Raw genomic sequence first — 14,668 nt, 5'->3', positions numbered from 1 at the left:
GGGGGGGGGGGGGGGGGGGGCAAAAGTGGCCAGATACCAAGTTCTTGTGGGGCCTCCTCTCCTGTAATTTTGCACTGACCATCTCTGTGTGTATCTGGGACATGGCCTTGGACTCCTGTATGTCTGCTCATCCTCCCAGCTCAGCTTTGCCTCCTAGTAAAACCTCCTTTTCATATTGTCCCTGTGGTCCCTCCTGAGTGCACATTCTCTCTGGACTCAACCCCAGGTCTATCTTGTGGAAAGGGTCACCTGGTGGGAACTCTCCCCTGCCCCAATGGGTGGACTAGGATTGTGTGATGTGAGAGAAGCACATTTGGACAGGAGCTTCACTAACCCTGGAGTCACTGGGCCCCTGGAGAGTGCAGGACACACCACAATTTCATGAGGCTTGCAGTGGTCAAGGACAACCTTGAGGGCCCGGCAGGGTCTGTGACATTTGAGATTCTCTCTGAGAAAGAGAAGAGATTCCATCTAGCTGTCTAGGTAAGGACGAACCCCAGCAGTGTACATGGTTGTGTGCTGAACAATACTTGATGTTTACCACCCCCCCTTCACCTTCTCATTCAGTGCCACGGCCCTAAGAGTTATAGTATTTTTCTCCATTTGAGCAAGTATTGGCTTACAGATTCTTACACTCACCCATAGTTTTTGGAATGTGGCATCTATTTTAAGTTCTGAAATTCTTTCACATTTGGCTCATTATTTAAAAATATGTCCATGGATTTATACCACACCCTTTTTATTTCAGAACCCATGACTGACTCTGGTCAAAGGTATCAACATGAGGCCTCCCTGGGAGAGTGGTGTAAAATGCTGAGCCCAACCCTGAGCTGGAGAGGGACATGGGCCAGAGATAAAGGAAGTACAAAGAAGGGTGATGGAGAGGAATTCATCACAGCCCTGCTCAAGTCCAGCCATGTGCAGATGAGGTTTACACCAGAATAAATGTTATAGAAACCACATAGTTTGTGTTGCCACAAACCACCTGATTCTGTGCCTGGTACTGGTGAAGGCACCTGATGGGAGAAAGCCCCAGTGTGAGCTGTCATTAAGCTCCCCTTCCATCATTTTTGGTTAACCAGAGGCTCCCAAAGACCCTTCACTCTCCCTCCTGCTCCTGCCCTGCCCCTCTGACAAGGTCTTAAAAAGAGCTTGAGCTCTAAGCTAAGTTCATGGTCCAGAGACTATGACTTCTCTCTGTGCCCCTGAGATCCCAGGATCTTTCTCTCCAACAAACAGAGAATCTGCAGTGCCTCTCCCCTGAAAACAGCACATGTGGCAGGTGGGCCCAGCCGGGAGGTTTGTGGGGTTTTATACCATAATTTTTATATTTAATTTTTATAGCTTGCACACAGCAATAACACCAGCCTCCTCAGCCCCCACTCTCCTGAGGCCCAGCACGAAATCTGCCCCTGACCCTCTGCCATTGAAGTTGCCTGAGACCCAGAGTCAACTGGAAGCCCAAAAGATCAGAAGCCACATAGACTCTCCTGCCTTCTGCAAGAATCAATGTATCCATCTGTTTGTAGATGGTTCTGTGTGGACTTGCAGGAGGTAGATGGGTGAGAGGCAGGAGGGAGGAGCCTGGGTCATCACAGTAGCACCTGAGTGTCCTCAAATGAGAGAGAAATGGAAGGGTATGCTACTATTATGGGCCATGTTCATGATTTCTCTCCCAACCTTAATCTCAGGCTACTGTGGGGTGTGTGTGTTTGTGTGTTTCTGGGTGTGATTGTGTGTGAGTGTGTCTGTGAGTATGTGTGAGTGTGTGTGCATTTGTGTGTCTGTGTGTATGTGTGTCTGTATGTGGCTTTGTCTGTGTGTGTGTATGTCTGTGTGTATGTCTATGTGTGTGTGCGAGTGTTTGTGAATGTGTGTCTCTGTGTGTGTGAGTGTGTGTGTATGTGTGTCTGTGTCTGTGCATGAGGCTGTGTGTGTCTCTGTGTGTGTCTGTGTGTGTTTGTGTGCGTGTGTCTCTGTGAGTGTGAGTGTGTGTGAGTCTGTGCACATGTGTGTGTCTGTGTGTTGTGTGTCTGTATGTGTGTGTATGTCTGTGTGTATGTCTATGTGTGTGTGAGTGTTTGTGAATGTGTGTCTCTGTGTCTGTGTGTGTGTGAGTGTGTGTGTATGTGTGTCTGTGTCTGTGCGTGAGGCTGTGTGTGTGTGTGTCTGTGTGTGGTCTGTGTGTGTTTGTGTGCGTGTGTCTACGTGAGTGTGAGTGTGTGTGTGAGTCTGTGCACATGTGTGTGTCTGTGTGTTGAGTGTCTGTATGTGTGTGTGTTTCTGTGTGTATGTCTGTGTGTGTGTCTATGTGTGTGTGTGAGTGTGTATGTGTGTGTCTGTGTGTATCTGTGTGTGTGAGTATGTATGAGTGTGTGTGTGAGAGTGTGTGTCTCTGTATGTGGCTGTGTGTGTGAGTCTGTGTATGTGTGTGTGTGTCTGTGTGTGTATGAGTGTCTGTGTGTATGTGCCCTAGCAGTGGTAACCACACACCTAAGGGTCCCACCCCCAGCAGGCCTGCTCTCCCTGGAGCCCACCTGCTCTCACCTGATGGGCAGGGGCTGCTCTTTCACTGCTGGGCTCCCCTAACCCCACCTGTCTGAGATCAATGCAGGAGGATCCTGAGGTGAAGGCCTCAGAGCCCACCCCTGGATGGGCTGTACTGCTGGGAGGAGAGCAGGTGGGCAGAGCAGCTTGGAGCTTCACAGACACACCTGCCACACACATGGTTGTGTCTCCTGACCTTGGCACACACAGGCCCAGGGTGAGGGGGTTAGGGCTGCAAGTAGCCTGAACCTGCTCCTCCTGCCTCCTGATCCTAGTCCATGGCAAAGATCAGACCTTGGCTTAAGCAGCCAGGATGGCTTCTGTTATATCCAGGTGACACTATGACATCACAGTGAGGAAGGAAGGGACTGGATTCCATGATTCTCAGCCTCAGTCTGACCAGGAGGCTGTGGATACAGGTCACATCTCCCTGTCTCCCTGTGCAGGTCACATTCCCTATGCCCCATTATGCTTCCTGGACCCTTGCTGGCCACCTCCTGGATCACCTGAAGCTCCATGCTGACACCTGCTGAACTGACCTACCAGCTGTCACCAGGGACAATGTTATCAGGAGGACCATTCCTGAAACTCTTCCAGAATTGACACATTTTCCAGTCACTTTCTGAAAATGCGTAGATAGGTTACTATTAGCCATTGATCACCAGAATCTATAGTCCTAGCCTCAAAAATGGGACCCTTTCTTCACAATTAGTCCCTTGTTCTATGGTATCTGATGACCATGTGTTCATCATTTCACTCAGTTTAATGGAAGAGTGACCATGACAAACTTTTGGGTCAAGAACTTTTGACCAGAAAACCAAAGTGAGCAGATAGAAGTTCTCAAGGTGCTCCATGGGCACAATAGAGAGGGTGGTGATGATCCCACGATTCTGAAGAGCTAACATTCTATGTCTGGGAGAAATAGAATCACACAGGGTCAGTGTTGCTGAGCCTTTTCCACACTAGGCAGGACAGAGAATCAACCTCACGGGGCCCAGTGCCAGCACAGCTTGATTTGTGTGGGTTTCTCTTTGTTAACACCACTGCACCTGCGTTTATGATAATATCATGGTCAAGTGCACTAGGTTGATTATTTTCTTGTAAATGAGTTGCTTGGTTGAATGGTGTATTATGGAAGAATTATAGTACCCATGAAAGCTCTCAGGAGATCTCCACATGTTTCTGGCTGACACAGGACTGAACCCAAAGGCACAGAGAGAACCTTCCCAGCCTTCCAGTGTCGGTCAGGTCCACTATGGTCAGGTGGGTGTCGGGTGTCAGTCTGGTCTCATGGTGTGGCTATAATAATGGGGGTCAACAGTGTCCAGCCCTCTTGGTGAGTTGGATGCCTTCAAGTGCCTGTGGTCACATGAACTGGGTGAAAAGAGACTGATATTGTAGGAGTCCAGGGAGGAACCTCCATGACATTGGTTCATGAGCCTAAATGAGGGAGTAGATGACTATGTAGAATCTTTGTTTGTTCATGCTAATTATTGGCAGTCTCTGCTCAGTAATAACCTTTAAATGATCATTTATTTGGTAAGGACTTATTTTAAATTCTGACCCATTTTTAAATATCTGGCCATACCTCTTCCAAAAGGGAATTGTCCCTAATGCACCCACTTTGTTTCTTACAAGGCCTGATAATTTGTCAAAACAGGCTGTCAACAGCATTGCCTTGCCCATCTCTGTTTGGATCTCAGTCCAAGAGGCCACAAAACTCAGAAGGAGAGAGACCAGTTGCATTCCCAGTCCATGTCTCCAGGTCTCTTAACCCAAGAGAGGACAGCAGGTGCAACCCAGGTCCACAGGCCAAAAGACTCAGGGTTGATGTCCATGCAACCTAGCAAGGACCTAAAAATGTAGAGAGATCCTGTCTCAAAAAACATAAATAAATAAATAGAGACATAGATAGATGCACAAATAGAGATAGGTAGATAGATGATAGATAAATATAGATAGATAGATAGATAGATAGATAGATAGATAGAAATACAAATATGACCGTGAATGTAGCTGAGTGGTAGTGCATGTCTGGGTTCAATACCAAGTTTGAAGAAAAATTTGAAAAAAAAAAAGAACAAAGGAAACAACTCTCTATGCTGTAGTAAAAACCCCTGGAGGAGGATTGTGTGCACAGCACTCAGGGTGACAGGCCAGTCTGAACATCTTCATGCTGTGAGTGCCAGGCAGATGTCAGCCCAGGTGAAACTACAGGATGGAAAATCATGAAGGTCCACAGCAGAGAGGGGGGTTAGGAGCAGCTGGAGCTCAGACACTGTGAGGGCGGGACGTGCACTGTGCCAGGTCACACTGTTGGACACACGTCACTGTCCACTTGTCTAGTTCCACAAAATGTTCAAAATGACCCTGGTGTGACCTATAGACTTGGGCAGAGGTTGATGAATTGTAACAGGAGCAACAGAGTCTGGGGGTGGTGATGGAGAGGCTCTGGAAGCACAGGGGACACAGGAGAACCCTGTACTTCACCCCAATTTTGCTGGGGACTTAAAGTATACTAAGAAATAAAGTCTTAAAATATTCCCATGTGGAACACATGGAGAGGCTTGTCTTTGCTGCACAACCCCTGATACTGCCTAATTCAGTCTCTTCAGGTCTTAAATTACTTTCTTTATCATACAGTGAGCTCATAGCCTGCTGGGGCTGATCTGAAAAGTCAGGGTGCAGAAGAGCTCCCGTTCCTCTGAATGACCCTTCTTGTAGTGCTCAGGGCCTGGCTGACTCTGAGGAATGCCCTCAATAGGTGGAGGCAGCAGGAGGAGCAGCTGGGGCAGCCCAGCCTCACAGTTCTGCTCCCTGGGAGGTTTTTGTCATGGCCTGTGTCACTGTAAGGGGGGAACTGCTACCTTGTTGACAGTAATAAGTGGCAACATCTTCAGGCTCCAGGCTGCTGATGGTGAGAGTGAAATCTGTCCCAGATCCACTGCCACTGAACCTCAAGGGGACCCCAGATTTCAAAGTGTTTGCATATCTGATGAGGAGCTTAGGAGCTTGCCCTGGTTTCTGCTGGTACCAGTGTAAATAATTGCTAATGCCCTGTCTGGCCCTGCAGGTGAGGGTGACTCTGTCTCCATGAGACACAGGAAAGGAGGATGGAGACTGGGTCATCATGATGTCACATCTGACACCTGCCATTGAAAACATAAAAAGAAATATCCTTGTAAGTAGTGATGTTTCAAGAGGATTTTCCTGAGTAGCCAGGCAGCACTGACCACACTGTAATTAGTAAATCCCAAGTTCTGTCCCTCCTCACCATGGAGGCAGAGCATCAGGAGCCCTAGGAGCTGAGTAGGGGCCCTCATGACCATGCTGTGTCCTACGGGGACTGACTCCTGCACAGGGTGTGAGAAGGCTCTTAAGAAATGCTCAGGGCAGTGGACTGTGCTGTGGGCACATGCAAATCATCAGGTTTGGGCAGGCTGGGCACAGCTGCAGGGAGGCTCCTCCTGGTCAATCAACACAGGCTCAGTGTGTCCAGGTGTCCCAGGTCATACAAGGGCAGCTCAGATTTTCTTAAGGTAAACATGGTTCCCTAAGGACACAGGACACAGTGAGCCCTCTGAGCTGTGACGGGTGATCTGTAGTCACTTTCTGGTTCAGGACAGGCTGTCCTTGTGTCTTAAGCACAGTTCTGAATTGGTGACTCTTGGAGGAGGAAGAAACATTACAGAAGCAAGGGGGTAGTTTATGCTTTGGAAGTAAAAACAGAAATAAAGACAGACAGAGAGGAAAATGTATAAACTCACTGAGATATTTGGGGTTTCTGAACATTGGCACAGCATGGGTAAGAGGCAGGGAGGAGGGACCCACCCATGGACACAGCCCTCCCTGCCTCAGAGTCCCACAGAGCACACTCATACCCATCATGGTGCCCATCTTCACCAGACCAGCATGTCTAAGCCAGCCAGGCTCTTCAACTTAACTAAAGAAGGAAGAATAATTTTTCAAACAATGAAGGTATTTTACAGATTTCAGTTTGGAGAATATAGGCATGGTCAGCATCTTAGTAAAAACAGTAAAGATCCAGATTCTGTATGTAATTCTACTTTACCATATTACCAAATGGGTTTTTAAGTCCTAATAATGCTTCATGACCTCAAGAGGGTGGCAGTGTCTCTAAACATCATATCCTCCATCAGGCCCTCTTATAACTTTTCCAGAAATCAAGCAAGTCAAAGATTTTCACCCTTTTTCTTCTTAGAGTTATCAAAAAACCTTCCCAATAACTGTCCACAATCTTCTTTTTACTTTCTTCTTATTTTTCTTTTGTTTTCTTTCTTTTTCCTTTTCTTCTCTTTCTTTTTTTTTCTTTAATTTCCACCTTTGGTGCTGGTGACTGAACCTAAGGCCTGGTGCATGCTGCACAGTTCTTTACCTCTGAGTCAGAGCCCCCACCCCTCCCTCCCTCACTTACACATCATTTCTGGGATCATCAGTTGTCTCCAGATACTTCCTCCTGCCCTGGTCTGGGAAGGCTCACCTGTTCCTACCACAAACAGCAGGACAGAGCTGGTGATCAGTAAACTAAAGGAAAAAAGGGGAAGGTTTAAAAGCTTCACCCTATTTTAAATATCCCTGTGCTTGAGCTAAGTTCCTTAGGGAAGAGAGACTACAATGAAATCTTTACTGTGGGGCTATAAAAAGTATATTCAGGTCAAGTTTCTCCTTAGCAAGTCACAACCTGCAGGTGGACAATTGTGGGAATGTGTACAGAGCATCTGATGAAGGAAGGACTTTGCTGATGACATAGATGGGAAAGGCTGGGGCAGGAGCTCACACAAGGCTGAGCTCAGGCTGGGGTGCCTGAGAGCTATAGGCTCTGGCCCTGGGCTCTGAAGAGGAGGTTCTCCTGGGCAGTGTGGTGAGGACCTGGGGAAGCAGAGGCCCTTGCCTCAGGCTGCCTGGCTGGGGATCCAGGGGAGGAAGGTGCTCCACTCCCCAGGACTGAGCCAAGCAGAGAGGCCATGGCCAAGGGAGGTTCAGAGTCCAGGAGTCTGCTCTCCCATGGCTGTGCACTCAATGCTGAGCTCACTGTCCTGGGCAGAGACTCTGCTACCAGAGAGGAGGGTCAGCAAAGACCTCCAGAGCCTCTTCTCAGCCAGAGTTCAATTTAAAACTAAAGAAATACTCCATGTAACATATATAATATTTAAAATATAAATCCTATGGACATGTCGGTATTTACACTGTAATTCTAATATGAATATGTGTATAACATGGATATTTCTTGACATTTTGTTAAATGTGTGCTTTATATTGATTTATTTATTCATGTTATTATATATTTATTTACTTATTTATTAGTTTCTCAGCTGGAGTGATGCAGTCAGGGTTCTGATGTGCTAGGCCACAATGAACTACATCCAAGTCACCTCCCTTTGTTTACATAATGTGTTCTATAGTTTTCCTGGGGTGTTCTTGAACCTGCAGTCCTCCTCCCTCAGTCTCAAGGTATCTGGGACTATATGTGTGTGCCACACTGCCCATAGTAGTCTAAGTGCAGACACCCTGAGCCTGGGCAGGTAAAGCTGGCATCTCTTGCCTAAACCCAAGGCTGCTTCTCCACTCTCAGGACTGAGCATGAGCACCATGAAGTTCAGGACCTGCACAGGGCCCTCCTGCTGCCTGGAACAGTGACCTTCACATTGCTCAGGACACTGGGGGACGTGATGGGCTCCAGTGACAGAGAGAAGCAAGTGTCATAGTGATGGGCAGTTGTTCTGTGGACCAAATAGAATTTCTATGTCCAGAGCTGGGCATGGGCAGCTCCTGTATGGTTGCTTCCCCACACAGGGCAGAAGAGCTGGCTCAGTGACTGCATGGCCACAGGACAAAGCCATCCACACATTCTGGTGGCCACTCCTCTGACTAGAAGGACACAAGTGCCTCTGGCAGGTCCACAGTTCATATAATGCAGGGACTCTGCTCACAGTGGACCATGGTGGCCACATGTACAGCCCTGAACAGATGCTACTCTCCTTTCTGGTCTCTAAAGTCCACCAGGCACCATCTTTGACTCTCCCATGAGAATCCAAGGGGTGAAGTCAGAGGCAGGCCAAGGGCCAGGATGTGTAGGAGAACAGGGTTGTGACCCACATGAGGACAGCCATGTGGGGAGTGAGGAGTGACAGGTGTGAACTCAGAGTAGGAGGGGAAAGGACAGAGAAGACCCAGGCAGGAGGGCAGAGGAGAGACACTGAAGGAGCCCAGGTACAGGGAGAAGGTATGGGAGGGGTAGGGAGGGTGTGACTTCAGAGCTGTCCCCAACCTGCTCCCCTGAGGGTCCTCAGACTGTCAGCAGCCCTGTGCACAAGCAGCATCTGAGTGGAGGTTTGTCCCATAGTGAGGGCAGGAAGAAGTTCAAGTTCCTTGAAGGAAGTGTGTCTGCTGGTGGTCATAGTAACCAGAGTCCCTGCCCCACAGCCCTCCCAGGAAGGCAGGGTGTACAGAAGGCAGCAGCAGGCAGCAGGAGCTCAGCAGCAAAGCCTGGTCCTGATGGTGCCAGGCTGGATGCTGCTAATACTCTTGCTAGGCCTTCAGGGGAAAGTGATCTCTTACCTGGGACACAGAAAGAAAGAGTAACATGAGTGAGACCCTGTGTGTTTTCACTTTACCAAAAGTGAGTCCTCTCTCCAGGTTTCTGATGGATAGTGGACAAAGGCAGGAGGAAATGACCCAGAGGATCACGAGGCAGTAGGTGGTGTCAGGGTCAGGAGGAACATTACTAGGATCCTGTCAGTCAGGAGGGCAGCACAGTATCTTAGGGCCTATATTGCAAGGCTAGGTGGCCACTCCCAGGAAGTCCTTGTGGCTGAGCCCTCAACAAGGAGTGACAAAGTGTCTCTGTGGACATCCTGGATATGGCGTGGACTGACTTCGCACACAAGGGTCCATGCTTTGGTTTAGGCCTGCCTGGCCTCCTCTAAGGCACTGCACTGTCCCCTGAGCCCAGCCTTGTGTCCAGCATCCCCTGGGCTTTGCAGCTGCTCCTGCTGCACCTGGAGGCTTCCCTCCCTGGGGGCTGGTGCTGTGGCTGCTGCACCTGCAGGGTCTGGTGTGGGTCCTGCTCAGGAGAGTGGGTGGCACTCCAGGACACACACAGGGCATTGTGCAGGTGACATCCATACAATCAATACAAAGTGAATACACATAGAGTCTGCCCATGGACTGGGAGGTGAGAGAGGAGTCTGAGGCTCTTCATGCAGGTGGAGAATGTGATGGTGCCTCTTCACAGGAACATGATTCTCTGGGGGCAGTTACTGTGTTCTGCATGTGAGATACTGAGCTTGTGACATCTAAAGTTCCTTGGCCGGGACAGCTGGCATTGTCTTGCATTTCCACTGATGGAAAACCATAGCAAAATGTCCTTGAATGGATTCTGGAGGGTTTTACCAGACAACTCCCTCAGTGGTTGATTATTTAAGAAAGTCATGTCCAGGTGTGTTTAGCTAGAACTGTATTCACACTCTTTCCCATTCGGGGTCAGACATCAGGAGGCAGGATTATGACAGGATAAAGAAAGGTAGGACAGGTCACTCAGATGTCAGCTCCATGGGATGGTCCTGGGAAAGCCACCCTTCCACAAATTCCCACCTCCTGGGAACCCTTGGCCCTCTATCTGTGGAGAAGCAGGAATAGCAGAGAGAGCCTCCTTGTGCTACACACAGAGCAAAAATGCTGTGGTTGTATCCATATCCCAATGTCAGAATGTGGGAGATCCCCTCTCTTACCCTGGCTTAAATGTGAGCAGGACCTGGGAACAACTTCTGGAACCATTGTTGACAGTGTCTGTGCTTGGACAGATTTAACCACATACTGTTGAGGTCAAAATGAGGAGAATATAAATGTCTGGGAACCAAACTACACTTAGGGATTCACCTTTAACTGCCTGTACTTGGGATCTTATGGCTCTTCTGGAGACTCCATCCTCACCTGGTAAATAGGGAAATAACACCAAGTGTCCCCATCCTCTCTAATCACATTTGTTCCAGGGAAGCAAAGAGGGCCCAGGAGACCATGAATCTTTCAGACCTGAATGAAGCTTGGTTTCCACTCACACAACCTTTCCAGGTGCAGTGGGAAGAGAAAAGTGCAAAGGATCTGACTGGGTGCCTCTGGGGGCAGCTGCTATACTCTAGGGGGAGGGTGGCAGAGGGGACTGTGAGGTTTCTGTGGGGAACTGAATCACTGTGGTAACCTGTGTGGCCTTGCAGAGTCACACACTGCAGCCTCCCCAGGCTCCAGGCTGTGATGGGAGGGTGTAGTCTGTCCCTGACCCACTGCCACTGAACCTGGCTGGGACTGCACTGGACCTGCTGGATGCACCCTAGATGAGGCAACTGGGAGCCTGCTCAGGCCTCTGCTGGTACCAGGAGAAGGAGCTGCCAACACTCTGACTGGCCCTTCAGGTGAGGGTGGCTCTTTCCCCTGGAGACAAAAGCACAGAGGCTGGAGTCTGTGTCAGCACAATTTCTCCTGTGGTCCCTGAGATGTAAAGAGAACAGAAAGGTCACCTGTGCAGTCTAGGTCATACCCCAGTCTCCTCAGTAGAGCCAGGACCTTGCAGCACCCTGAGCTTGAATCACTGGGCTTGCTAAACAGAGGTGCCAGGACACAGGACCCAACCACAATGATAGCGGTTTCACAGGTGTGTAGAACCATTCCATGATCCCTCACCTGGGATCTAGAGTAACAGGAGGCAGAGGAGCTGACTGGGAGCTGCCATGGCTCCCTCTGGGTCCCAGCTGAGGCATAGCTTCCCAGAGCCATGCTCTCCATGTCCCAGCAACATGATGTCATCCACGTTTCTGAGCTTTATTTACTAAATGAGCAACTTTAGCCACCAGGGAAAACTTGTAAAGGACACTATATGTACATCTATTGAAAGGAAAGGGGAATGTATCTGCAACAACGTTTTTCTAGTTTGAAAAGTGACAGATGGTACTGATGACAATGTCGTGCAGTGACCTGGTTCAACTCTGCTGGGGTGGGAGAGGCTTCAAATACCAGCTGTGCCTGCAAAGTTCAGAAACAGAGTATGGTATAGCCAAGTGTCTCTGTTCAGACAGAAACAGGGACCAGATACATTGCCCAGCAACAGAGCTGACACTACCTGCCACAGACCTCTAGCTGAACCTGTAATATCCTGGAATCCACAGCATCTCAAGCCTCAGACCTGAACTCAGGCAAAGATAACTCTCTTGCTCTAGGTCACAGCCTGAAGTGACTGTGGTCACGCGGACACCAGGCAGCACCACCCCATGTGACTCTGCATGGATGACCTCATGGTGCTTAGACATGATGAACAGGAAATGGCAAGAACTCTACTGTCCAGAGAAAATCATTCTCTCCAGACTGTGGGCTGCAGACCTACAGCAACTGACGGGCCTGTCACATTGAAAAGATGTTGGGGCCCAGATGTATGAGGCCTGCTGCCTCCTTCCCTTCAGGGGAAGGACAAGGAATTGCTCTTTGCTCCTCTAACCACTGATAAGGAAGCTCAGTGCTGGCTGGGCTCTGTGCAGAGCTGAGATGGCACCCTTCATGCTGGGTGAGCCACACCAACCATTCATCAGCTACTTGGGAAGCCTGTCTGTGCTGAGGGGTCCAGAGCAGGACACTCTACATCAGTCCTGTGCTGTGACCTAGTAGCCCTGCTGTGTGGCCATGGGGCCCAGCACATTGCTAGGGGTAGGGGTGTTTGTACTAGATGAGGACAGTGTGTGTGCCTCTGACAAGTCCCCAACAAGAGTCACAGCAGAGACCTGCACAGCACTAGAGAAAAGCAGGCATTCCCAGGAAATAAAAAGAAAGAAAGAACTATTGACTCTTCTAAAAGCAGCTCTAAGGCATCCCTGAGCCCTGGCCCCTTGCCCTGGGCACTGAGTGACTGAGCTGCTCACCACAGGGGAGTGTGGGACTCAGCACAGAGCAGCACCAGCTGGGCCCAGCTCTGCTTACATTAAGATGGAAGTGGTACATTGAGATTGGACTTGAGGAGATGCAGAGGCTCCACTTAACACACACACAGTGTCCCAGGGTCCCAAGAGTCTTCCCTTTCCTTGTGGCATCACTTGACCCCTGTGACATCATTGATTTTACACATATGTTAATGCCACAGGGAGAGAAGCTAGACTGTCCTCAAATGGCACAAAGAGGGTGCACTGCCTTCCCAGTGCAGCCATGGTAATGGGGACAACTGACATATTACTTGAGGTTAGCAGATGTCTGAGAAGAGCATATGGTCGTAACCTTAATGTGGACAGAGGAATGACCTGAGTCCAAGATGTGAGCATAGTTTTCTGGGTCTGTGCAAGGCTGGCAAGCATGGCCCTGTTAAGAGCAGCCACACTCTCAAGCTCTAGGGGCTGCAGCTTGTGCTGATCCTGCCTGTCTGCAGAAGCCAGGAAACTCCAGTTTCAAAACTACTGCAGTGATGGTCTCCTGCTCCTTACTAGAGGGCTCAGAAAAGTTCACCTGGGAGTGTATCAGGACCCAGGAAACTTGATGAACACATGTCAAAAGCAGATGATAACTTGCCACCAGGGAAGGTAAGGTAAGATTGGGAGCCATCAGAGGATGAGTGGGTAGAATTGTCATGGGACCTGCCCAGACCAAGGAATCATAGAGAGGAGGTGCTGGCACCTGCTATGGGATGCCTAGGGAGGAGGAGGGTTAAAGGATAAATCAGCACAGTGAGCTGATATTGTTGTTGCTGTTGGTACCAGGGATTGGTCCCAGGGACACTTAACCACTGATCCACACCCCAGCACCTTTTCTGTTTTCTTTGCTGTGTGTGGGAATCACAACAGTTATGTGCACATTATTGTCTGTGCTACAGTTTGGGTGTGAGTGTCCCTGAGGTGCTCCTGGGCCACTGCAGGAATCTGCAGGCTCCACCTTCTCTCAGAGGAGATGTGGCTTCTGGGGAGCAGGGGCCTTTCTCATGCACAGATCTCAGTCTTTGAAAGCTGTGACTTAGAATGTGAGTCCATGGATTTGAAATTTGAGGTAAGAATCCAAACTGATACAGAGAGCTGGACTCCTCCCACAAAGTGACAAAATCACTCACTAAACCTGGAGGAAATGGTCATGTCTCACCTGTTGGGGCTGAGAAGGAAAGAGGGTGGGGTGCAGAGGAATCTCCCTGGCGCTCCCTACCAAAGTCTACTAGCGACCTCCAGAGCCAGGTGCCCCCAAGCACTGCCCTCAGCAGGTAGAGGCAGCAGGAGGAGCAACTGGGGCAGCCCATCCTCACACTTCTGCTCCCTGGGAGGTTTTTGTCATGGTCTGTATCACAATGGGAGGGGAACTGTCATTCTGTTGACAGAAATAAGTGTCAACATCTTCAGGCTCCAGGCTGCTGATGGTGAGTGTAATCTGTCCCAGATCCACTGCCACTGAACCTCAAGGGGACCCCAGATTGCAAATTGGATGCCTTATACATCAGGGGTTTAGGAGTATGCCCTGGCTTCTGTTGATACCAAGCTAACCAACTGTTAATATTCTGACTGGCCCTGCAGGTGATGGTGACTCTGTCTCCAGGAGACACAGGCAAAGAGGATAGAGACTAGGTCATCATGATGTCACATCTGGCACCTGACATTGGAAACATAAACATAAATATCCTTATAATTATTCATGTTTCAGGAGGACTTCCCTGAAGACCCAGGCAGCACTGACCACACTGTGCTGAACACATCCCCAGTACTGTCCCTCCTTACCTGGGAGGCAGAGCAGCACGAGCCCCAGGAGCTGAGTGGGGACACTCATGGCCATGCTGTCCTGAATGGGACTGCCTCCTGCATGGGGTGTGAGCAGCCTATTAACACATCCTCAGGGCAGTTGGCTGTGCTGTGGGCACATGCAAATCAGCAGGCTGGGCACAGCTGCAGGGCTAGCTCATATGTCACTCATCACAGGCCCATGTCCCCAGGTGTCCCACGTCAGACTAGGACAGTATAGCTTTGGTGCAGAAAACATGTTTCCCTCTGGGGGCCATGTGACAGATTCAGTCCACTGTTCTGTGAGTGATGACAGATTGTTCTCGTCACAGTTCTGAAAATGGTTCATATTGTTTCTTTTTACTTTATTCCTTTCT

At 49.4% G+C, this 14,668-nt stretch overlaps 1 long non-coding RNA gene across 1 annotated transcript; it reads right to left on the bottom strand.

The window, feature by feature from the left end:
• Nucleotides 1–5,402: 5,402 nt before the first annotated feature.
• Nucleotides 5,403–14,356, bottom strand: LOC125618855. Its single transcript, XR_007350242.1, has 3 exons — nucleotides 14,292–14,356; nucleotides 13,974–14,166; nucleotides 5,403–5,503 (listed from the first exon to the last, which is right to left on the bottom strand). It is a non-coding gene; the product is annotated as an uncharacterized LOC125618855 (long non-coding RNA).
• Between the last annotated feature and the right edge of the window lie 312 nt (nucleotides 14,357–14,668).

Source organism: Marmota marmota, unplaced genomic scaffold (genome assembly GCF_001458135.2).
Source record: "Marmota marmota marmota unplaced genomic scaffold, marMar, whole genome shotgun sequence".
Taxonomy (NCBI): domain Eukaryota; kingdom Metazoa; phylum Chordata; class Mammalia; order Rodentia; family Sciuridae; genus Marmota; species Marmota marmota.
The sequence above is the reverse complement of the archived record's forward strand: the minus strand, read 5'-3'. Positions and strand labels throughout refer to the sequence as shown.